Source organism: Helicoverpa armigera, chromosome 2, assembly GCF_030705265.1.
Source record: "Helicoverpa armigera isolate CAAS_96S chromosome 2, ASM3070526v1, whole genome shotgun sequence".
Lineage (NCBI taxonomy): Eukaryota > Metazoa > Arthropoda > Insecta > Lepidoptera > Noctuidae > Helicoverpa > Helicoverpa armigera.
Genome location: NC_087121.1, coordinates 3,857,038 through 3,880,407, shown reverse-complemented (window position 1 = coordinate 3,880,407; position 23,370 = coordinate 3,857,038). Strand labels below are relative to the sequence as shown.

Genomic DNA, 23,370 nt, shown 5'->3' with positions numbered 1-23,370 from the left:
GATTTACCTACTTTTGGATACTCTCTGTGGAGCCATGGTTACTTACATACTGTCCATGTATTCCGCCTATAAACACTATAATGTAGTTTCCTTTTGTACTCTCTCATAAACTTCTCCTATGCACTCTCCTTATCTACTCTTCTTCGTGTAGGTAGGTACTGCCTCGTAAATTTCCACATGTACTCCCTTACAAACTATCCGTATTTAGCCCCTTTCCTCGTGCCCTCCCTTATACCCTTTCCTTATTAAGTCAGTGGCCTTGTGTGGTCAGGTAGGCAGGCACTTCATGTGAAACATTGGTACTCAGCCGCATCCGGTAGGTAATACTGGAAACCGAATCCAACATAGTTGGGAAAAAGCTTACTAGGCAGATAATATTAAAAATCTTTATTTATAGATTATATTTGGTTCCACAGTGCTTTGTATTTTCCAATCGCTAATGTCTCGCAATGGACACTAATTTCAACCCACTATAAAAAAATATTCCTCTTGCTTTCACTGAATGAAGAATATCTAAAGTGCTTACTCTCACGAGCGGACATCCTGCGCAAAAAATGTAATTGAAACAAAATTAAACTAAACTATTTGGTGGTCAACCAATTTATATTTTTGAGTTCTTTTTTGTATTGATGTCTAAACATCCGTCTGGAGTGCTATTTTAGATTTGTAGATGGCTATAATATGTTATTTATGTATCATTGTCACATAAACTTTCGGTTTTTGTATTCACTGTGGTCTATCCTGGTTTCCGTTGGCCTATGTTTACTGTTCTATGAAGGTTTGGCTCTTTAGGTGTGAGAATCTATCTGACAAAGTTGCGTAGGTACCCAGCAGTTGCCAATTTGGTATATTATATTAGTAGCTCATCTGTCATGACCTTACTTTTTGACCCTGATATTTTATGCGTATTATAAGAACTACTATAACCTAGGCTGAATAGAAACTCGAATCGTTTATCTTACCTTTTTAGCAAAACCTCTTTTGTATTGTATTTTATGTAATTGCGTCAATGTTTTGACATGGATCATCCTACCATTTATTTTGATTAAGTTCAAAATTACTGTATCGAAATTATTATGTTATCTTAAATCCAAAATTAAAAATGGTAAATTTAAGTTCAGTACACACAAATGTGCTCTGGTACTTAGAGTTCTTCGCATTTGTGTTTATATTAATAGGATTTTTCTTGTTCTTCCTTTATTTAGCCAGTTTAAACTACGTGAGGTACGGTCCTAAATACGACTTTAAGAAAAAGTAAGTATCGTGGTGCCTTTGTACAAACTTGTTACAGGGCTCATAAATGTGGTTATCATTTTCTCTTTATGGAGATCCTTTATGGCTTTGTGGATGATCCTATTCAAGAAAGCTTTACACTGATCATAAGCCAGAACATTCCTCTTCTGTATTGCCTTTGAATACTTTCAGATTGCGAGAATGCTACCTATTAACGCTGGCATTATAAAATCTCAATAGGAAATCCCTTTTGTGACCTCCTTTCTGAAAACTGAATTGCTTGCTTCGATGTGTATTGCTGCTAATAGATCATGACTACCTACCTCATCTAGATTTTTAAATGAGAATTCCTTAACCATGGTTCATAATGTTATTGAGCTTAAGGCTGTGTTCAAAACAAACTGTCAGCCGCCGAATGTGAGCGAACGATACGTAGTTGTTATTTATTTCCATACATACCTATTCACTTTTTCGTTCACATCTGAACGACCCGATACGTTACACGTAGTATGCATAGACGCTGAAATTCGGCGGTTGACAGCCAGTTTGGTTTGATTAAACTTGCCTAGAACCTGTTGCCGATTGAGTTTTCAAATACTTAAGTAGAGGATATTTGAAGCCGCCTTAGACAATGTGAAATTTGCAGATACATGGCAGATGGCACCTGGTTGTTGCAAGCATAAAATGTGATGGTACTTACAGAAACCAAAGTAATTCCGTAAGTATATCAATTAAACTTTTCGAATGATTGATATAACTCTTTTACTAACTATGAAATGAGGGTGTACTCTAATACAACGAAAACTAAAGATCCCATGAATGCCAATTACCTAATTGATTCCGCTGATACCATTGTTTTTGGTAGCGTAGACCTCCTATTCGATCTTAATCTATTGTTGAGCTACGAAGCCACGGACTATATTGTTCTGATGTTTTGTCAATAATAAGTCCCATCCAAATCACCTACTGTCAAACCATTTTACTAAAATCCATTGGGTAGCTTTGGCGTGATAGAGTAACAAACATACATCGTAAATCTTGCAAAAATATTCTTAGGACTACTAATAAATTAAACAAGCTTGTTTAAATCTACAGGAAAGTAACAACATCGCCTAGGGTGCGACGTGTAGTGTCACCTCGACGTGTCAGGCCTGTGTGCTGTGATGTGGGATGCATTTGGTTCTGCGGAATCATCTTCAGCATCCTCGCCGTTATATCGTTTATCCTTGCAAGCTCTATTAGGTTTTAGGATTACTAAATTAAGCAAGCTGGTTTGAATCTACAGGAGGGTAGCACCGTCGCCTAGGGTAAGTCGCCCAGTGGTACCTCCGCGTGATAACAAGCCTATATGCTGTGACGTGGGATGCGTTTGGTTCTGTGGAGTCGTCTTCAGCATCGTCACCATAGGACTGTGCTACTACTGCGCGTATGCGCTTCTTTCTGACACCAAACTTAGGTTTGGTCTGTTCTTATAGTGTTGTATCAATATGGTGATTGTCTTGTGATCGTTAATCAATGAACTGTACAGTGGTGTGGAAAATTTGTGAAATTGTAATATTGTGTTGTTTTGTTTTGACTGTACAATCATGGAGTATAGATAGTATTTAATTTGTTTGTTGCTTTGTCTATTTTTGGAAACTTTTTTGTAATCCTATTTTGAAAAACGAAATTGTGTAACGTTTTCTAAAATAGCAGGTAACAAGTAATTTGCAAGTTCCGTTCTGTAATGAAAAGTGTTACCAATGTGAGAATTATAGCAAATAAATGTTGTCTATTCAAAGCTGTGTTCTTAATTGAATTAAATTGTTCAGCTCGCAAAAAACCTGTGAGCAAATTGTTAATCAAATAAAAGAATTAAGCTTATTGTAATTGAAACTAATGTTGGCGAATGAAAGTTAACTGATCATTCAATGGCAACTCAGTGCAGATAGTATCAAGTATGATAGACGTTATCTAGAGATCGTGATGAGATTTGATGAAGACTGTTATACGATAGAAAGGTGCAAAAGGTTCATTTTAAAGAGTTTCAAACTCTTAAGATGGGACTTTTATATTCCTAGGTACCTATAGTTTGATGAATGCTTTTTAGATTACAACTGTGTGACTAATACAGGCCTTTTAGTAATGTACCACTGTTTTCCGTGGTCTAACCCGCATGCCGTGGAAACTATTTCTCGCACTCGGATAAATGTCACCTAGATATGTCTCCCGAGCATAGTGTAGCTTCCCAACAGTGAAATAATTTTCGGAATCAGTCCAATAGATGTGGAGCCTTTAAGGTTTAAATAACCAAACAAACAATGTTTCCTCTGATGGACCTTCTGTCCGTTGTTATTCATAGTACCTTCTTAATTCGCGTGTTCCTATTGTGATAGCTGCTAAATACACGTTAGCCAAAAGCTTTTGAGGACGAGCTACAAGGAAATTCAGTAACGGTGTCATCCAATGGACAGTATTTATTTTCTGTATGCACCTACTTTGCAAACGGTTTTTATGTCAGTAGTGCTAATGTTTGATTTATTGGTTCTATGTGTGCTTTTCTGTAGCCAATTCAAACTTGCTGGGTTCCTAGGTATGTAGAACGTGGAGTTTAATATTTTCTTGGTACCAATTTTGAAAACATGTATTCATTTGTTTCTTCCATTCTAAGTACTCAACACGAAAGCTGATGTCTCCGTGGCTTACGCCCCCCAGTGATCGAGGTACCCGTAGCCGAAGCCCCCGATACGATTTATATTATTTAGTACCCAGTCGTCAGTAGGTTAGAGGCGATTCTAGAAGATAATTTCCGCAACTGTCTTCGCTACCACAATTCATTCGGTGAAGTGTTCAATATTCATTATGAGACCGACAATTTACTATTACAAGAGCGGAAGAACTATTAACAAATGTAACTCGCACACGCGAATTAGCAGAAGCGCTTTTTTGTTCCTCGAAAAATCGTTTAATGGTAACAAAAAGTATCCGACGATTTAATTTATGTATCGTTTATTCATTATAGTTGGTATAAATGCGGATTTTAATTTATTATTGACACGATACTAATATGGCGTTTTAACGTGTAAACGTAATGCGATTTACATATTTAGTCTTTGAAGAAAGTTCGATGAGTGTGCGTCCAGAGAGTTGAGGATTTTTCGTAGAAATTATTTTAATTTGTACGAGTATTGGTTTATAAATATATTGACGGGCAGATTCGGCCAATCAGTGATTACTTAAATAAGGCTATATTGTTTAAAAAACCCCACTTAAAAAATTTTGTTATTGCTTATCTTGATTGCATGAGAAAACTGAAAATTTCCCATACTTTTACATCTTAAAAGAATATGGGAAAAGTTCAATTTATAAACGTCACTATCTAACAGGACGTGTAAGCTCAAACCAGGGTAGCTAGTAAAGCCTTATCATATCGATGTCTTTTCAATATCAGTGCAAGGGTGTGGCCTGAAGACTTAAATGCCCAGAGAGAGTTCACTGCTGATAAAACACCAGATAAAATCAATCAAATAACGATACGAGGGAATTAAAATACTCGATTAGTTTTAGAAATGTGTTTTCCGTAAAATGTCTTGAGCTCATGTCTGTACGTTTTCTAAAATACTGAGCAAGATAAAAATACAATCGAATAACTATGTGTTCCAAATTATGTGTAAAAGTTTAGTGTAGTTTACTTTGAGTAGCATTAAAGAAGGCAGGAACCTTATAAAAAGACCAAAAAAATGTTCAACTACTTAAATAAGCACCGATCTTCGCTGTTTGGTTAAACAGGGGTAAATTAAACCGTTGGTAAAGAGATCGTTTGCCGACAAATAGTGGCACGAACCCTTTTGTTTTAACGGCAGGGTGCTAATTAAAATGGGGCGGACGAGATGCTTTAATAGTGCTTACTTTAACCTAATGCATATTCAAAAATAATATTAAAAGGAGCCTGCTTTCAAATCCATTTCGCATCAAGGTGCTTTATTACATTACCTCCTTGATTCTGTCCGAAATTCTCACGATTTGTCTGATTTTTTCTGCCTAAGATCACTTTCAACGAACCTTTTTAGGAATACCAAGTACCTCTTCTATTTTCAATTCGTGCTTTAGTTTCTATTTGGACAAATAATTTCGACTGTTCAGATTAATGGACAAAAATGCGACGGATTTCAATTGTTTTCCCTATGGGATAAAGGCCCAGTGAGCCCACCAATGTCGGCTCTCCTGTAATGGGTATTGGGTACCATAGTAAAATTATGTAGTGACATCAAAAGAATTCCTGGCCCAAAGTATTCTGGTTACAACCTTTTATGTCTTGATATATTATTGACTCTGTACTTTGTTTTGGAATCAAATCTAGCTATTTAAACTAAGGGTAAGCTAGATAGGCTATCCTATTATTTCAATGTGCAGTTTCCTCTAGACCTACTAAAATGTTTGTTTGTTTATGCATTTCATCTGCATTAACATTGTCTGAAACGAATCTTATTAATTTTCTGAATTAATGGTTTTCCAGGCTGAAATCATATAGATACTGTGGTGAAAAGAAAGCCTGCTATCGTGCTACGATTTATCTTACATGCTTCAATTTGTTATCAAAAGCTGTACTTATGTGAGATAAACTACGTATGTTACTGTGTGTAAATAATTAAAAGATACTTCTAAGCAATATATCCTAGTTACCTATTTTGTTAATTACTTAAGTCGAAGAAAAATATTTATGATTTTATAAAAGATAAAACTTTTGGCTGTGGTACCTATTTGGATATAGATATTGTACAATTCGTTCTTACATTATTTAAAATGTTATGTGTAAATGTAATGTTATTTAAAGGTATATGTATCATTGTATAAGTAAACTACTTTAGCGCTTCGTCCTTATACCTGCGAATAGGTTTTATTACCGTTCCAGAATTACTGGTTCTTCATCTTATTATTTTGCATTTATTAATATTTTCTCTAACCGGCTTTCTAACTTAATCTTTTTGTTTATTTGCGCAACACTGAACTCTCTAAAATAAAATGGGTGTCTGCGAAAATTATTCTTGGTATTTGTTTAATATTAAAATGCTGAAAATGTTCAAGTCTGTTAATTCGGGTGGTCGTCATGCCCACTGGTTCTATCAACAGTTTAATGGTACATTAAGCGTTTGTGTTTTGCTTTAATTTACCGAAACTTAGCTGTATTATTTTTAAGTAGGTAAACATAATAGTACAAAAACGAGAAATATTCCACGATACAGTTGATACTAGATACACTAACACACAACACGGGTTTCACTGGAATTATCAAATCTACTCTCCTGGGTCCTAATTGTGGGAAATAGTGCGGCAGAAAACGAGCAGCTCACGGTTTTACGTGGCCATCATAATTTAGGGGCCTATAAGTATACTGCAGGGCCATGTGTGAGCATGTCCACAATGTAAAATGGATAAGATGGACCTGTGATTCATACCTAAGCTGGAAGTGCTTTTATGCAAATATTTTACAAGGATATACATACATAAAATAAACAAGGATCTTTATCAATTTCATTTTCTTCAGGCAGTTGTAAAAGTTTATGTCTTTTTGACATTCCTCCTGTCGTTAGTCGTGTTGCAGGATATTTGTCATACGTTAACCTACCGGTTAGTGATAGTTTTACGACGTGTAGCCTAGTGTAAAACACTCCCTTAGATAATATTATAATATACGCAGTCACTGAGCGTGAGTATGAATTAGAGAACCCTTATTTGGCGTTTGTTATTCTTTCATGCAAAAACGGCTGGACCGATTTGGTTGAAATTTGGTATGTAGATAGTTGATACCCTGGATTAACATATAGGCTACTTTTTATCAACACACCACGCGGGAGAAGCCGCGGGTGGAAGCTAGTAGGGTATATTTATCTCATAACTAAGTATCATGGTCTGAAAATACCTTTAGTATAAACAGTTATGATGTTAAACCAATGATTTCCAGACATTCTTGAAGCTTTGTTTGAAAATGTTCTAAAAGGTTTTTCTTCACAGAGTGATCTGATCAAGTCTTTTATATTGTTTCCGTGTGAACATATAAATCTTATTTCTCTAAGGTTTTACTTTATCGCCAATTACTGTCATAATTATGTTAATAGCTTGTCTTTTACATACTCTTCGATTAACAATGACGATAAGAGGATTCTAAGTTTTTTATTAATTTTGCAAATCATAAATCATTTCTTATTTGCTTAACAACACAAACATTGCGGTGTTTTTTATTAATTCATCTTGTGTTCGTACATTACATTTAACAACAAAATGCAATTATTTAAAGCGAGATATCATCAGTAATTAGAGCAATCTTAGTTTTCCTTTTTCTCTTTTTGTTACCGTATAATTCTGGTAGGAAACGTTTGTGTTTTTCTTAGCTGCGCCTGCGTCTGATGAGATCGATTAGATAGTCTGACAATCAGACTGTGTCAGATCGCCGGCGATGCTTTCCAGACTTATGGGCTTGAGGTTTCATTGAACTATGAATCAAAATGGTTATTTTATTACGTTGTTATGTCAGCTCGTCTCATCGTAAGTCGTAGTGGCTTTGTCATTAATTAAAAAATCTTAAGTAGGAGTGTGCGGGATCGATTCCAGTCAGGCAAGCAGGTAGCAATGTTTCTATTTAATGTACTATTTGAGTGTAGGTATCTTGGACATCAAGGACTCAGTAAAGGTTTACAAAAGTGTATATGTCGCTCGTAAAATAAGTGAACCCATTTTCATTATGGGAAGGTATATGTCCAGATAACAATTCTCAATCCTATTGAACTATTATACACTTTATAATCACCGACTATTGTACCATACTGAAGAGTAGGCTATACTACAGTAACTCGAATTAATTGAATTGAATTACGCTAATTAGATGTCTATACGATCTTTGTTTCCTTGTAGGTACTTCTTTCTTGTAACACTAGACTTTTTGTAGTCACCTGAGTTTTTATTGTAACTAATATTCAAGGTACTTCCTATATTAAACAAAAGATATAATTATTTATGCTTTACTTATATAAGTAACTGCTTCTTGCTAGAATATTTGATTGATATTTAATTATATTTTAGTGCAGTTCTTGGATTGCTATTACAATGTGTTTAAGAATATGAACAGTAACATTTAGTCAGTCTGTATGTAAGAATTTTGAAAAATAAACCGGCCACGAATAACAATAAAAATAGAGATACATATTGACCAATTCCGATATTGAAAACTCTATTGTGTTAATTTATTTATATTATATAATTATGACATAAAAGTCAATCGTTCAATAGACTAATCCATTTTTTCTCATAACTTTTTAGCTAAGGTTGTTATGAAAACAACTTTAAGGACATTAGTAGGTACAATGAAGACAATCTTTTACTCTTTTCTAAAATCTCTTACGAATTATGAAAAAAAAAACATTAATTACGCACCCAGGGCTTAAAGTCAAAAGCCCTTAGTGTCCTATCCTGCCCACAAATGTGTATTTAATACTGCGTACCTATCGCCATTTAAACAGCATTAATTAAAATAATTAACGGTAGCAATACCCATTTATTTGTAACCTGTCGCTTCTAGTACTAATACACAGCTACACTAATTTATGTACCAACATAATATACGCCCTGTTATCTCAGAGTACATCGCTCTATCAATCATTAGAAGCTTGCTAAATTTAAAATGTATAAAGCTTTGGCTAATATACGCCCACAGTTGGTAGCTGAGAATAAATAAATCTTAATTAATTCATTCGCGATCATTTTAATGACGACGCGACGTCAGTCTAACAGGTGATTAAGACTTCGTAAAAACAATAGAACGTCATTGTACCTCTGTGTTTAAACTAATATTATAAAAAGGTTTTTATCTTCGTTGTTTGGGCCCTAAGCACTCCGAAGCTACCGAACCGATTTGAATATTTTGTTCACTGTTGAGAAGCTCCACTATACCCGGGAGATTTTTTTTATTTAGACTATGTTGTCCCACTGCTGGTCAAAGGCCTCCCTCATAGCTATCCATCTTTCCCTATTGGTCGCTATTTGTGGCCAGCCCGGGAGATAAAGACTTTATTTTATCCTGGAAGTGAAACAGCGGAAGACAGCTGCTAGATAATAAAAACACCGTTCGGCAATAGTCATTTGGTACCCCGTACTTTTTGAAGTAGGTACTTACAACTTAAAAGGATGCTGTATATTTCAATGAGGTAAGACCACCTTACCTACCTACTTGATCAGTCAACGAATGCGGCTAACACGCGCACCTGTCTTACCAATGCATTTTTATTATTAGACAGCATTTTATGGAACTTAATTCTATCATTACGACAAACAAAACAGATTGCTGGGCAATTTCCTCTGTACTTTTACTGCCTTTCAGCGCATGTAGGCACATTTACGCATACTTATCTGAACAGTCATGTCTGCTGTCCAAAGTATGGGAAGCAAGTTTACGTCTCCGAGGATATTCAGCGTTGACACCGCAAAAAATACATTAAGCACTTATTTCGCATGACGAAGAGGCGTGTCCACAATAAACCAGCTTCTTTGTAGATTCCCAAGATGTTACGAAATGTTCTGAAGACAGTTTTTGTCTGTCAAACGGTACTCATCTGTACCTACATGCTATGTTGGATTTATAGCGTTCATTGTTACGCTCACATTATTTTATGGTTTTACGTTATTCTGATTTCAATAATAGTACCATTATGCTACATTTCGAACTTCAGATACATAATTACATAGCAATAACTCATTGAGTAATGAGTTGAGAGTTACCGATGCACGTTGTTTCCCTGTATTGAATTCGCACGGACGCGCCGGCGTTTTTATTGACTACTATTCACGGCTCAGCTCGAGTTGTGTTGAGGAAATTAATCTTTATTATAATCTTAAGAGATTTGTTTATGTAAACCCTGGTTTATTGTCGTTTATAGCTGAGATTTAGCGTTATGGTACAGTGAGTTACAAGTTAACTATTTATACTTTTAGCGCCATTAGAGAGAATTTTCTTCATGGTGTTTAATGGGTGTTCTAAGTTATTCTAAGCTACCGTCTTATTTCTCTACTTTACCGAGGAAGGAAAATGACTTGTATAATTTTACATAATTTTTATCGATGTTCATTTAAGACTTATTAGAGAAGGTAAGTTACGGTGCAAACAGCTTCAGCTTTTGTCATGTTAGTTAAATTAATTTTTCCACAAGCTTTTGGCAACTACCGGGTGCTTGAAAGCTGACGAAATAGTTTTTACCAATTAAAGACTTTAAAAACAATTGAGCTTTTTTTCACGCATTTAATTCGAGCAGATATCACTTCTGTTACAGACGTGCATTATACACTTATGTAACACTAACGTGAACCAAACAGTTATTAGAGTTACATTCTCTCTAGTTTTCTTTCGGTAACTTGTCTATGATCGTTTTATGGCCACTGCAGTATACCATTACATCCCTATGTGAAAGCTACTATATCTTTTTCGTGTCGGCCATAGACACGTACTGCCAAATATAGGAACACGCCGCTACTCTTTGACACCTTCACACAAATCAAAGCACGCCATTACCACCTTTATGTCTTAACAATAGAGCTTATAATGGCATGTTAAGAAACACTACCTATAATTTATTGCAAAGCTCAATCATTCTCTTAAGTAGGTATTAACTTTAAAGTTCAACGATAACTAGGGTATCTAGGTAATTCTACAGTTTCTTTTAATATAGACATTAAAGGCGTTGCTAGACGGTGTTTTTATCTTTCATCGCTACTTATGCTTATTTCTAGCTTATTAAAAGTAGTTGAGCTTTTACTATATGAAGATATTATGAAACTGGATACTTGACTTGATAATATCTTAATCTAAAAATGAATCTTTAGCATTATAATAAACTGGATTCGATAAATAGAGTTTTATAGGGCCAATTAATTTAATATACTTAAGGTTTTCTTTAATGTGTAGGTACTTAGGTACACGTCTAACATGGTACTTACTTATAATACTTACGTACTTACTTATAATGTACCTAATTTCCTTTTAATCTGTTTTCATAGTCTAACTAAAAAATACAAGAAAATCTGAACCTTATGCCAGAATTTTGGAAATGAAATATGATGGTAAGCGAAAAATTTACAACAGAATATACCTACTAGATACTCTTGAAAGCCACGAAAAAATACCTTTGGAAGTGCTGAAGATTAAACACATTGTCTTCCAATGTACGATAATGATGAGGAATGAGCAATTTCCACAATTTCCTATAGATTCCATATGCATATCTCACGAGCTCATTTCCATGGATTTGTTGAATAATGTAAAGCATAAAGCTAAGATTTATTCAACATTAAACCTTCATCCCGAAGGAAGTGCTAGTCCTCACTATTCATAAGTTCCAGTTACATTGCAAGCGTGCTGCTAATATTTTTATGGAAAACATGGTTTTAATATCAATTTTGATTTGCTTAAGGTCAAAGACCTCTGGTGTGATTTTGCATACATATAAAGTATGTATGTATTGTAAAAGCAATAGAAATAGACGTTCTAAGTTTTATCAGAAAAATCACATGTTATGAGTCAAACAGACAAAGTGGGTGAACTATGGGTTAACTTCTTTATAACTGTTTTAAAGATAAAAGTCGGATTTTAATCAATTGAATGTGACAGGATAATTTTATTACTCATTTACACAAAAAAATGGTTTATCCATACATCAGTCTTATTAGAAGTAACTACAGTTATAAAATATCGATAACAATTAATACCCTTCGTTTAACCATATCGATCTTTAAGGACATCAATTACTGTATTGTATGGGCGAGTATATGGTCAATTTTTTTTTTCTATTGTATTCCATAATCGAGTCGAAAGTAAATCACATAGAGGTTGAATGTTTGTTGTCTTCAAGTCAAATTGTACGCATAAGTGCTTTGTTTTTTGTACCATTACGAAGTTTTTAGATTAGTAACATAGTCTATTAGTACTAAAGGTCATTAGGGTTGGTTTCATGCGACCTTAATTTGATTTCGTGAACGCGCTTTCTACTAGTTTTTGTTTCAATTAAATTGTGTGTTCATCTGTTAGAGAGTTGCGAATTTTTTTGATGGTTACTGAAGCTACATGATTACTTAGATACACTGAGTAGGTAAGATGAGGAGAAAATCTCAGAAAATTGGTTATGAATAATCAATTCAAACCTGAGTGTTTTCCTGAAAAATGACTTTGATAAGAAAGCAAATTAAGAACATTCATACATCCGCAACATTATCTCTATTGATAGACAAAAACCTAAAATACCATACACCTACTCTCATATCCACATTCGAACCTAATGAAGACCCTTAACTTCTAACCACTCGACCTAGAAGACCATAAACTATAACATCTGTATCTAAATGGCTAATTGGCTGCCGAGCTCATCCATCCATCTTCTGAATGATCCAATGTCTGCGCTATCAATTATGTTCTGAGTGACAACATGATATCATTATCTGGAGCCAAGGTAATACCTTCTGAGGGTATGTTTAACTATCAGTGTCGTTTCGTTGGGCTTTGCCGTCAATGCTGACAATTTATGACATCGTCAGCACGGTGGCAGTTTGGTGTCAAGTTTTACTGAAGGTCAGTCAGGGGAATATCTATATTGATTTGTACGGTATATTTGTGGTGGGTATTAGTGCCATCTATGGAATGGTAAGGATAGAGGTGTGAGGTTCAGTTATCATTCAGTGATTTTAGTTCAATATTTAGAGGTAGAAAGATTGAAATAATAACTGACCTTTCTCTAACACTTCATTATTTTATTATTAACACTTCATTAGCACTTCATAGCAACTTAGAATGATGATAATGGACGAGTATTGACATTTGTGAGTTGGGCATGTAGGTAAGCTTTTGGTAGCCTTTTATGCATTAGAACTTTTTCAAAGAATTTGATAGATTTTTAATAAAATATGAAATGGGTGCAAATAAACAGGCTAATATACTTTTATGTTCATAGCTTAGTCGAGCTCACATAAACCCTCTTCTTCTCACATCCTTCAAAGTTGGTGTTAACACATGATAATTGAGCAATATAGTTTAAGTTTTAATCCGTAAGGTCGTATATATCGGGTCGTTATACCAGCCGGTGCATGTAAAACGAACGAGTTATGGCGACTCCTGCGCAATCACTTTATTATATATTTATAGACATGTAATTGCGTATTTAGAAGTCATGCGTAGATAGGGTGGTACCTACTCTCTTGTATTGTTAGTTTTGATATTTTGGCTACTTTAAAAGGAACGAAAAATTGAAAAAAATAATAATAATATAATCTTTGCCATAGCTCAGTGGCTTTTATTCAATATTTTTGTCATATTTGACCAAACCTCCGTCGTTACAGCCTTTTTGTCATCCCACTGCTAGGCACAGGCCTCCTCTCATACGGAGAAGATTTGAGCATTACCTAATCCAAAACCTTAAATATAGTAAAATCTCTGTGCACTTGTTGTGGCTGCGCTATCCATTTTTCTTTGTGTAGTATATTTTAACATATTATTTCTATTAGCTTCACAGGTTGTATAACGGACAGAACATTCATTATTAGGTTTGTTTTACTTGCCTGGGTTGCGGCTTCTTCTCATACATAGAAGGATGTAAACCTTATTAAATCTTTATTCTTTCTTACTGCCTTCAAGTGGCCAAGTAAATACCATGCTAAGTCAACAATACCCCTCATTTATCGGAGGTATATTTTTATAATGCTAAATAATGCGAGACAACGTGCGTCTTCATGGGAAAATGATTAAAAACTGGTCGATTTACAAAGATAAAAGGAAGTCTCACAGGACTGGCTGCGTCATATAACGATTAGACGTGCCTCTAGACGCTCATAAAATTAATACCCGGCTTCCTTGGGAAACTACATGCAGAGTCTTAGATAGTTTAATAAATTGGAGACGCCATTGCTGTACCCTCTGCTAATGGTAAGAGAGTGTCGCTGAACAGTAGCATCCACTGCGTCAAGGTTGTGTGTGTAAATGGTCGTCTGTGTGAACGAAACTGCACGAGTGTTTTTAGGCTATCATTATTCGGTGCTTTGCCCCGCTTCCCGCGTCTAAATTAGCAGACTCTTTCGCATAGAGATTTGTGCTTATGGCGACTCCGGTAGGCTGAATACTCTAAGCGCACATTGCATTCAGCTCCAAAGACACCGAGATAACCGTCCATTTTCTGTTAAACATTGACTTTAAAAACTTGTTTATGAGAGATCGATATTTTTTATAGGATATTAATGATAATATTATGATTGATGATTTATTCCTGTGTTCATAAACACGGCATAATTTTTGATGGGAATATTTACTGGTGCTTTAGAGGTAAGATTGACTCATATGATGTGACAACGAGTTGCAGGATACCGCCATTTCCTTTTTGCGCAGCTAATACATATTTTCTTGGGTTCTTTCGGTTCTAAAATACATTCAGTGCATAATAAAATACTAGAGGAGGCATTCAAGACACAAAATGTAAACTAAATGATTTAAATAATTGCAAAACAAACGATGAATCGCGAAACACTTCTCTAATTTTCATAAACCATCTCACGCTGTTTCAGTCTCTATTTATGTTTCTTTCCAATGTGTTCTGAAAAAAAAAAGCTTTGAAGGATAATATTAAATATGAAATATCTGTCTGTGTGTTCCGTAATATCGCTAAAACGACCGGAGGACAGAGAGGACCTTAGACATGGATACTTGTTAATCGGGAGATTGTATTAGGCCGGGACGCACAGGTGAAGCCGCGGGCCGTATCAAGTATCCGAATATACATTAACGAACAATCACAAAGTTTGTCTTTTTACCTTTCTGACACATTCTTATTCACTTTGCGATTTTTATCGACCAATCGTTTAGTCGTAAGTGACTGTGAATATGTTCAGCTATTTTCTAAGGCGATTTTAAATCGAACAAAGTGTGCGACTTCTACTTATTTTATTGCGATCGAGTACAAAAGGCTGTACTAAAGTGTGAAACGATTAAAATTCTACATTGCGAGAAACAATTTTCGAATTCTTATTTGCGTTTGTTTTAGCGTATATTTCCATTTGAGAGTAAGTAGAATCTTCGTTTTATGCTCCGTATTGGAAGCTGAGAGATTCAAGCGCTACTGAAAGTTTTATGCATGCTCTAAAGTTTAAACAGGCTCTACCGAGGATTCGAACCGCGGAAGTGAAACAATTGATTAACTTATTTACAACATTCAGCAACGACGCCATAGTCTGTCAATTAACAGAATTCTCCAACTTTCAGCCATAACTCAGAGAGTCGGAAGCAATTAGAGGTGAACAAGAAAGTGAAGCTTTACCCAGCGGGTATAACATATTGTAAATCTATCAATCAACGCTAAATCAATAAAGGCATAAACCTCATTGGTGGATCGGACGCACCCTTACAGCCTCTGGGATGTTTCCTAGACGTCGGACGGCGAAAGTGCAACAGCCGGGCGTCGCGCGTATAAACGGCAGCAGTGGTCGCCGCGCGCCACTCGAGTACCGAGCCCGTAGCTGCGCGCGCGCCGCACGCACACACCCGCACGCGCCCGCACGCATGCTCGCACGCACGCGACAAGTGTCATGCAGTGATTCTTAACGTTTGTGATAGATCCGATTGCTCTCTACGTGTGATAACGCTGTTACTATATTTTTGGTGAGTTTTTATTTTTTTTTTGGTTTAATTTAGGAAAAAAAAAATACCAGGCTATATATTTTTAATTTATGTATACAATAGGATTTATAATTTTACAATAGTAAAATTCTTAAGTCATGCTACGAAAATAATTTGGACTAAAAAATATTTTAATTTTTCCCAGAAGAAAATGACAACTGTACTTAATTGAATATTTGTTAAACAGTCAACAAAATTAGAAACCGATCATGAAAAAAGGCTTTTTCAAGAATTTATAAAAAAAATGTTAAATCTACCCATAACTTTTCTCACACTAAATTAGTAATATTTCATCTAATTGTCACTTACTGCTAAAAACCATTTCTATCTTACTTAAATGGATCCGAATTCCGCGCAGTGCAATTTTAATGACATAACTTTGAAACAAGAAACCAGAAAACTTGGAATGTCGTTAAATTAAAATAAGCATATTACGACTTTACTATCTCATTTCAGCTGCACCAATTTATAAATAAAAAAAATTATAGTCTGGAAATTATAGCAAAATTCTTAAACATAATTAATTAAGCACAAAATGTACATTAATATATTATATCGTAAATTCAGAACAATATATTGCAAAAATCCGACCCAATTACAGCGACTTTTTGCTAAGCAACAAATAATAAAATCGAATCAATTATTCTACATTCACAGACGTTACCGTTTTGACGATAACCGATTAAGAAATCGTTTTACGCGCGTTTCCGTGAAAGTGTCCGCCGTTTGTGGGTGCTAACGTAGAAAGTGATGATTTCGTGAACTATATTGTACTGATTATTTGCCTTATCACGCGAACGTAATTCGATTGATCAATCGTAAATTAATCGAGAGCTTCACACGCTGACGTTAATCGAGTCGAATAGACTGATATGCAATTAATGTGAGTAGCTGAGGAGATAAATTGGTTGGTTGTATGTTGTGAGCGAGCGGTCGGCGCCGATAATGTTGTACAATTAATCAATAAGACGTTTATATTAAAGTTTGTATAACAACCGTATAATGAATTGGTTGGTAAGGATATTGAAACTTCATAGTATAATTACGCTTCACACATGATGTCTTTGCGACTTGTTTGACAAGAATAGAGGAATCCTGCGGCGTTTTTATAGTGCACTTACAGTCGAAGCGAGTAAAGTATCATAAAAATAGACAAGCCAAAGCTGGAAAATCGATACTGTCAGGACAGAATTAGCAACTAACCACCACACAGTCGTATGCGTGGGTATGTGGAATAGATATTTTCTTTAGCTAATGTGATTGGCTTGACATATTCACTATTTTTTGTACAATACAAGTAGCCCTAAGGTGTGAATATTGATTTCCTTTTAGATATAAAATTAAAGGTTTTCTCGATATTACATTAAAACACTACACCTTGCATTAAATCCCTAAGCATAACGTTTAAAAAATCGCCCCACATCCTGTCGTGTAACTTCATTATCTACTCATTTAAATAACGTCTATTTTTCTTCGCCGAGACGAAACATCGGCGCGCAAACATATACTTGTTCACACGACAACGAGTATGTTGCTAGAAACTAGATGTGACACAATTACTAAGAAAATTATGCACTTAGAAAAAATATTGTCAACTATATGTACATTTTTATCGGTGTTTCCTTCGCTGGTTTAATTACCAGCAGTAGCGATGTCTTGTTCTGCACCATTTGGACACGCAACGGTACTAATATCGGCGAGTACAAATAAGGCCTGAGACTCCGGGACACCGGCGTCACGAACCCACCTAATGGATGCTGAGTGGCCTTAAACAGCTGCTATTAAATTTAGTCCCACTCGCATAGCTCGGGAATTTAAACGCGCAAATTATTCTGAACATGTGTATGAATGCTGGATGGCAAATTATTGCTTTACGATTATCAAAGTCAAAGTCAAAGTCAAAGTCAAAGTCAAAGTCAAAGTCAAAATCATTTATTAAAATAGGCTAATACGATTAGCACTTTTTAACGTCAAAATTTTACATGAATGACAGCACCCCCAAAACGCCCCCCTTTCACCACTTCCTAGTGTTATGGCTGGAAAGAAGAAGCGGTGAAGAACAAACTTCCCAGCAACACAGCTGTCTATTACAATTTAATTATTATTAATTTATTTTACAATAATACAATTAAATTTCAATTTCATCAATTATTAATTTAAAACACCGAAAACTACAAAATAAAATAAAGCACTTTTATTCCACTTCAGAGCTGCCATCTGCGTTTATCTGTGAAATAATCATTAACATTATAATATGCCTTTTTAACAAGAATTTCTTTGATTTTGTTTTTAAAAGAACTGTCCGTTAATTCCAACAGATGAACCGGAATTCTGTTATAAATGCGTACACAAAGCCCCACAAATGAACCGTGCACCTTATGTAGACGATAATTAGGTGCGGTCAACTTATGTTTATTTCTAGTATTAAAATGATGTACGTCACTGTTTTTACTATATGAATCTAGGTTTTGCCTTACGTATATTATATTGGCATAAATGTATTGAGACGCCACAGTCAGAATACCAATATCCTTAAACCTTTCCCTAAGGGAGACTCTAGCACCAAGTTTGTATATAGCACGGACAGCGCGCTTCTGTAGTACGAAAACATTCTCGATATCGGCAGCATTGCCCCACATAAGAATTCCGTAGGACATGATGCAGTGAAAATAGCTAAAGTACACTAAACGCGCCGTGGCTACATCGGTGAGAGCTCTTACTTTCCTGACAGCGTACGCAGCAGAGCTTAATTTACCCGTGATGCCAGTTATATGCTCACCCCATTGAATTTTGGAGTCTACTGTTATCCCTAGAAAAGTCGTAGCATGTACCGTTTCAAGTTCCTCATTGTTCAAAATTACACCGGGACCGAGATTTTTTACATTGGGCAAAGCAAATTTAATACATTTTGTTTTCTTCGTATTCAAAACTAAATTATTGGCTGTAAACCATTGCGTTACTAGTGAAAGACAAGAATTCACGTCATCAAAATCTACTCTATTCCTATCAACTTTAAAAATTAGAGACGTGTCATCAGCAAACAATACCACATCACACAATGATTTTAAATAATATGGCAAGTCATTAATATATACAAGAAACAAAAATGGACCTAAAATCGACCCTTGCGGTACGCCCAAACGAACGGGTAGATTGGAAGATTTGACACCGTTAACGTCAACACATTGCATTCTACCGCTTAAATATGAGCTAATAACACTAAGTGCGCTGTCTCTAATACCATAGTACTTTAGCTTCTGGGTAAGCGTTTCATGTTGGACGCAGTCGAACGCCTTGGAAAGATCACAGAACACCCCGATAGCATTCTGTGACTTCTCCCACGCACTGAATATATGTTTCAGTAGAGCAACTCCGGCATCCGTTGTGGAGCGACCCTTTGTAAAACCGTATTGTTCCGCATGTAAAATATTGTATGAATTAAAATGCCGGAGGAGTTGATTTAAAATTAGCTTTTCAAAATTTTGCTCAACGCGGGTAGAATTGAGATGGGTCTAAAGTTACCTAGATCGTTCTTGCTCCCGGATTTAAAGAGAGGAATAACTTTACTGTATTTCATAAGTTCAGGAAAGGTACCTGAGTCAATGCACTCATTAAATATACGAGCTAAATAGGGCGCAATATCGTCAATAATACAGTTTAAGACTTTAACAGAGATACCCCATAAATCACCTGTCTTTTTTGAATTTAATGACTTGAAGGTTCTTACTATGTCATAAGGTGAAATATAACTAAAGGTAAATGTGGCTTCACATTGACTAACACTACTACGTAAAAGTTTTTCGGCGTTGGTGGCAGAGGAGTCTAAGCCGCTAGTGGTCTTGATTGGAATATTAGAGAAGAATGTGTTAAATTCGCGAGCTACATCAGAATCTTTCTCATAAACTTGATTCTCATTAATGATTTTATACTGATTATCACGCTGTTTGATTTTCCCGGTCTCGCTATTTATAATATTCCACGTCGCTTTTATTATACTCTTACTATTCTTAATTTTATTACTGAAATACATTGATTTTGCCGCATGACAAACTTTTTTAAACAATTTAGAATAATTCCTAACATATCTAATAAAATTTTCATCAAAATTATAATTTTTCATTTCATACAACTCATACAGCTTAGCTCTACTCTTGTAAATGCCGGGGGTAGCCCACTCATTGAAGTTAGCCGTTTCTTTTAGTACGAGCGTTTTGGTTTTAAAACTAGAATTAAATTCGTATTTTATTATATCAAATAGTGCTCCGTACATTAAATGGGGATTGTTTTATTTAATATTTCATTGTCTAGTTTCGCGTTAATATTATTTTTAAAACTATTAAAACGACTGGTTGTTAAGGGCCGACATGTTATTTCCCGCTTGATTTTATTCTTTTTATCAGGAAACCGTGCCAGTTGACCACGGTGATCGGAAGGAAGGCCATTGGTAATCAGAGTCTCTGTGGCGCTACAATTAGTAAATATATTATCTAAACAGGTTGACGAGGTTGCCGTAATTCGTGTTGGTTCTAGAAATAAATTTACTAAGTTAAATGATTTAAATAAGTTTAGCAACCTTGTAGTTAAAGAAGATGATTCTAAAATATTAACATTGAAGTCACCGCAAACTAAAAGTGATTTACTAGTGGAATTAAGTTTAGAAAGAGAATTTTCCATTACTGATTCAAAAGTGTTAAAATCACCTGAAGGAGGCCTGTATACACAAATTATAACAAACTGCTCCAGTTCAACACATGATAATTCTACATTGCGCTCGACTGATAATTTTACTATATCTGAACGTTCCTTACACTTTAAATTATTAGATACAATTATAAGAGAGCCACCGTGGATGGCTTCCTTTCTAACAAATGAACTTTGTACTGTATAATTACTGTTATTAAGGAATATTATTTCACTATTTCTGTGCCAGTGCTCAGTTATGCACATTACTTGTACCATATAATGTTCAATGAATAAACTTAATTCTAAATCCTTGCCGGAGAGGCCCTGAATGTTTTGATGTACAACATTCAGTTGATGTGGCCCACCCTTTGTCGCACCATGTAGTTTAAACTATCAGGTGTATCAATAGTTGTATTAGTAGAACTACTAATATTATTAAAAGAAGAGGTTACCGTAGTAGAACCCGGGTCAATTTGTATATTATTTGCTATCAATATAGCAATTTGTCGTTTATAATAAAAACTTAGATACATTGTATCATTTGTCACTACAAAATTATTTATAAATTTGTTTGTATCAAAGTACATTATTCTATTATTGTAATGCCTAGTTATATTGTACATTAATAGGTTTAAATTAAATATGTACTGATTTTGTTCTATGGTAAAATTTTTAGAATATGGTAAGGCACAGATTATAAACTTGCAATTTGTTGTATTATTTAAGTTTATCATTGACTCAACACTTTCTATTATATTTTGTTTTTTGACTGCTAGACTATCTCCAAATAGCATAATGGCAGTTGAAGTGGTATTAAGGTTTGTCAATTTAATTTTTTCTATTATCTCATTGTAGCTGGCACCGGGTGAACAATTGTTTATTATTTTACTTTTACAATATTGAGAGATTAATTTACCAAAACCAAGACCAAATCTATCAGAAAATATTTGTGATATATTGTTTTGATTTTCCGAATTATTATTATATGAAATGCTTGATGGTGGAATATTGCACTGAACATTGACAACAGGTGGTATTATGTCACTGCTCACTGCTGACTGCATAGTACTAGGCGAAGTTAACTCTGGGTCAGCTTGTACTGCTGGTTGTGAACAAGTACAGTTGTTATATTTATTTTTAAGAGAATCAAGACGGTCCATATTTTCACTACCTAACTGGAGCAGCTCATCGGTAGCCAAAATATGTGCCTTTACTTGATATTGGGCTGTCTCATATTTGTGTGTAATTTTTGTTAATTCGCGTTGCAGTTCAAGCATTTCCTGTTGCAGAACTAGTGTGTCTTGGTCATACATTAGCCTACTTTGTAAAAGTTGGTTAGTGCACAAATTTAACTGATTTTTTAAGTCAACTTTAGTTTTAAGTAAATTATGTAATTTATGTGTGGATTTTTGTTTATGACACACTTTCTTAATTTTTTGTATCAATTTGTTTATTCTTATGTATTTTTTAATCTTTTTGTGACTCAAATTATTAATATGAAGTGAATTTGAAGTAACAAGCTCACTGAAAAGGCGTTGAGTGTCATCACTTTCCTGCTGTTGTTGGGTGCCTGGTTGGTTGTTGGGTGGTGTATCCTTTGGGTGCGCTGTTATTTTTACTGGAAAGGGCTGAAATATGACGTTTCCTTTTACTCTTATGGACAGTTCGAGATAATGTAATACGGTATAATAACAATGTAAGTCTATGTTATGAATCATAAAATCAGAGACCAAAATGACTACACGCAAGTCCTATATTTTCTGCATATCTTCTTACAATAACAGTTTCAAATAAAACTTACACTGTAAATGTGTACGGATACAGAAAGCACATAAAATATAAATCGAATCATTACATTTTCTTTTTCAAATTACTAGACAGTCTGTTTGTGTGCGGATATAATAATGTCGCCGGTTTTTAAGAGCGTTGCAGCTTGACGAATTCCGGCATTTCTAATAATAACAATCTTGATAATTCAATTTCTTCTCTCTATCTGTCTGCACGTATTTTTTATATAGACGTTTCTCTTGAAGAAACAAGTGAAACTGATTTCAATCAATCAAATTATTAGACGGTGAACCTTACTGTAAAATTATAGCAGCGGAACGAAAATGCAACTGATCCAACAAACTCAGTGTTTTTTGCCTTTTATCTGCATTATTATGGTCGAAGCGAAACTGCAAGTGGCGTTCACAAAAAGTCCCCCGATGACTCGGACAATTTAATTCTAAATTCAAGCGCTAATAAAATTCGTCTTTATCTCCTATACGTGATGAAATTAGGGAGTTGTGTAAAAATAAAACAAGGCGTGAAAGTTGTTCGAGCTGAAGACGTGACTTCCGCTTTGTCGGCGTCAACAGATTTGCACCAGAAAGCGTGAACATACAAGTGCAGCGGCAAAAAATGCATGACTGATGCAATTTGACAGGAACATCATCTATCATCCTAAAATGTTTTGTATAAAGAAATCAATACACGATAATCGTTTCGTAACTGAAATAATGAATGTTTTGTCAGTGAGAGTTTTTAATTAATATGCCGTAATTTGACAAGACGTGGGAAAACAGTTGGATTAATTCGTTCATTCGTTCAACTGTAAAATCAAAGTATCCGTTCAATTAGATTCTAAAAAAATATTTCCGTTCATATCAAAATGAAAATGGAAAGTAAATTGATACTAATTTGTCGGAAACGGACTTGTGAGTGAAGCACGAAACTGCTATTGTAAATGAAACGTTAATGTGAGTCATTTTCGAATTTGATTCACAATAATTTAAATGGAC

At 35.0% G+C, this 23,370-nt stretch overlaps 1 protein-coding gene and 1 long non-coding RNA gene across 2 annotated transcripts in view; both read left to right on the top strand.

The window, feature by feature from the left end:
- The first annotated feature begins 1,051 nt into the window (after nt 1-1,051).
- LOC110377162 (uncharacterized) lies at nt 1,052-2,999 on the top strand. Its single transcript, XR_002429589.3, has 3 exons — nt 1,052-1,254; nt 1,880-1,951; nt 2,329-2,999. It is a non-coding gene; the product is annotated as an uncharacterized LOC110377162 (long non-coding RNA).
- A 12,701-nt stretch (nt 3,000-15,700) lies between these two features.
- LOC110377735 (uncharacterized) overlaps nt 15,701-23,370 on the top strand; it is an 87,397-nt gene continuing 79,727 nt past the window's right edge. Inside the window, exon 1 of the mRNA XM_021336733.3 lies at nt 15,701-15,886. The gene's annotated coding sequence lies outside the window, so the exon portion shown is untranslated. The remainder of the gene's footprint in view (nt 15,887-23,370) is intronic.